At 41.1% G+C, this 3,247-nt stretch overlaps 1 protein-coding gene across 1 annotated transcript in view; it reads left to right on the forward strand.

Annotated features, from left to right (window-relative positions):
* The window catches only part of Oca2 (OCA2 melanosomal transmembrane protein), a 254,536-nt gene that overhangs the window by 161,767 nt on the left and 89,522 nt on the right, over window positions 1–3,247 (forward strand). The window lies entirely within an intron of this gene.

Raw genomic sequence — 3,247 nt, forward strand, 5'->3', positions numbered from 1 at the left:
ATATAGCTATCTCTTGTGAGGCTATGCCAGTGCCTGGCAAATTTAGAAATGGATGCCCACAGTTATTTATAGGATAGAACACAGAGACCCCAATAGAGGAGCTAGAGAAATTACCCAAGGAACTTAAGGGTTCTGCAACCCTATAGGTGGAACAACAATATGAGCTAATCAGTACCCCCAGAGCTCGAGTCTCTAGCTGCATATATAGCATAAGATGGACTAGTCAGCCATCGTTGGGAAGAGAGGCCCCTTGGTCTTGCAAACTTTATATGCCCCATACAGGGGAATGCCAGGGCCAAGAAGTGGGAGTTGGTGGGTTGGGGAGCAGGGTGGGGGGAGGGTATAGGGGACATTCGGGATAGCATTTGAAATGCAAATGAAGAAAATATCTTATAAAATAATTTTAAAAAAAGAAATGCCCTATAGGGTTAGTGAAATGGCTCAGCAGTTAAGAACACTGGCTGTTCTTCCAGAGAACCTGTGTTCAACTCCCAGCACCCATATGGGCGCTCACAGCTGTCTGTAACTCAAGTTCCAAGAGGTCCAACACCCTCACACAGGCAAACATGCAGACGAAACACCAATGTACATGAACTAAAAATAAATAATTAGGACAAAAGCCGGTGTGGTGGTGCACAGCTTTAATCCCAGCAGTCTGGAGACAGAGGCAGGTGGATCTCTGTGATTTTGATCTCTGTTTGAGGCTAGCCTGGTTTACAAAGTGAGTTCCGAGACAATTAGGACTGTTATACAGAGAAACCCTGTCTTGAAAAAACAAACAACAATAATAGCAAAATAAAATAAAATAAATGAGCTATACATTGTTTGTATTCCCTGTTTAATCTTCTGTTGTGTGATTGAAGTCCAATTTCCCACAGGTCATCTGAATCAATCACACACCTGCTATTACTATAATTCTTACTTTGGCTTGTTGACTCAAGGATGTGAAGAATTGAAAGTAACCAAGGAGAAGTGTTAGTGTTCAATTTAGTGGACATAATATCATCCTTCCATCTAGGAACCATGTCTTCTCTACTAGAAGGGTATAAGGTTGTTGGAGCAAGAAACAGATCTACTTTTTCTCTAATTGTAAAACTGGTTAAGATCAGTGGGAAGCAACCATTCCACAGCCCAAAGGTGAAATTTCCTCTAGCAAACAAATTGTCCATTACTTTGAAATTCAACTTTGTTGAAATTCTAAAAACTGGTAAAATACAGTCAGATACTCTATGACAGGATAGACAGGATAACACATAATGGAATCTACAATAAGATTTCCAGCAGAGTTCTCATCCCCTTAAATCTCATGAGCACTGTTATTAACATCTCCATTGCTATCAGCATTCTTTTACATTTTCAACAGAATGATTCATTGAAATCTTCTTCAAGGCATTCTGGAACATCTTTAGGCCATAGCTCCCAACTTGTGCACATTCTCCCCTAAACAAGTCGCCCCTCAAAACAACAAACCATATACAGTGTATATTAGACTGGCTTACACAATAGGCATTGGTTATTCAACAGTGTTCGCCTGCACACTGGAGAGTAAAAGTGCACACTAGAGACTCAGCTCATGGGGCTGAGTGATTCATCCATCCTATTCTAATGCTGAAAGCCTGCACGTTCCTTGGAGAGCCACTAGTGTTTAATCTATCTTAGAAGACAGAGGAGATGAGAGTGTGGTGTCAGCAGAGGATCACAGTGTCAGTGACAGACACACCTGCTCATGAATACATGAAGAAAGTGCATGGATACCGCTTTTCCTCCTGACTATATATTGACCGGGGGGGTTTGGAAGGTTTTGCACTTTGAGGACAATTTTTTCCTCTTAAATTTGTCCTCTTTGGAAATGTACTTACAGACACATCCAGTGGTGTATTTCTTAGGTCATTCTAGCAATCAAGACTGGCCACCATAGTCTATTTTCTATTGCAATATCATAATGTAACAAACACTTAGAACTGGGTAATTTGCTGAGAATAATGGTTTGTTTAGCTCTGAAATCTGGAGACTGAACATCTAAAGACATTTGCCCTTGCATCTGCCTGGCATCTGGTGCAGAGCCTGCTTGCTACATAATAACATGGGAAACGACATCAGTGATGAGATAGAGCATTTTCGCCAGAGAGCATTCATTACAAAGCCATTCCATCAACAGTCCATTAATTTATTAATTCATGAGATCACTCCATTTATGAGAGTGGACTCTGCATGACTCAGCCACCTCCCAGTGATATCACCTCTAAACACTTAATATATGAATTTGGAGATTAAGTTTCCACCATGGAAAATTTGAGGGGCATAGTAAAAAATAGTAAGTTGTCCCCGTATAAAAATGAATGATTACTCTGGTGAGATTTATTTTAGTAGACATTTTTCCCAGCTCATGAGAAACTAGAAATATGGTAGATTTGGCTGAGACATTAACTTGATGGACATTTCTGGGAGCCTAAGATTTGGGGAAAAGACAGTGAGCTGCTGTTCAGGACAGCAAGTGCTAACTGTTGATTTTCCCATGGCCCCTGGGCATCCTGCTGATCCTGCTGTTACGGAACAAGGTGCAAAATATAGTGCTTGACCAATTTATTCCTCTTCAGACTCACTTCTGCCTGTGCTGATAATGAAAAGAGTAATCCTAAATATGAAGAATTGTTTTAATAACAAGCATGGCAGTGGTCTCAGCAGACTGACTTGCTTCATGCTACTAGCTTATTTTTCTGTCATCATCAGGGAGAATTCAGGCCCAGAGTGTAGCCAAGAAAGAAGAACCGAGATGAGCAGTGTCATGGACACCCACAGTATAGAAACCTAGACCTAACAAACCAACTCTCCCTTATTTAGATTGAGCTCTTAATTTCAGAAGAGCTAGAGGCTGTCACTTAAATCAGTTGGGTGCATCTTCCAGTAGTATGCCTTCAAATATTTCATTTTGTTTCTTTTTTTTTTCAGTTTTTATTAGGTATTTACTTCATTTACATTTCAAATGCTATCCCCAAAATTCCCTATAGCCCTCCCTGCTCCCCTACCCACACACTCCCCCTTCTTGGTCCTGGTGTTCCCCTGTACTGGGTCATATAAAGTTTGCAAGACCAAGGGGCCTCTCTTCCCAATGATGGCTGAGTACATCATCTTCTGCTACATATGCAGCTAGAGACACGATCTCTGGAGGTACTGGTTAGTTCATATTGTTGTTCTACCTATAGGGTTTCAGCCCCTTCAGCTCCTTGGGTACTTTCTCTAGCTCCTC

This window comes from Mus pahari, chromosome 1, assembly GCF_900095145.1.
Source record: "Mus pahari chromosome 1, PAHARI_EIJ_v1.1, whole genome shotgun sequence".
NCBI lineage: Eukaryota > Metazoa > Chordata > Mammalia > Rodentia > Muridae > Mus > Mus pahari.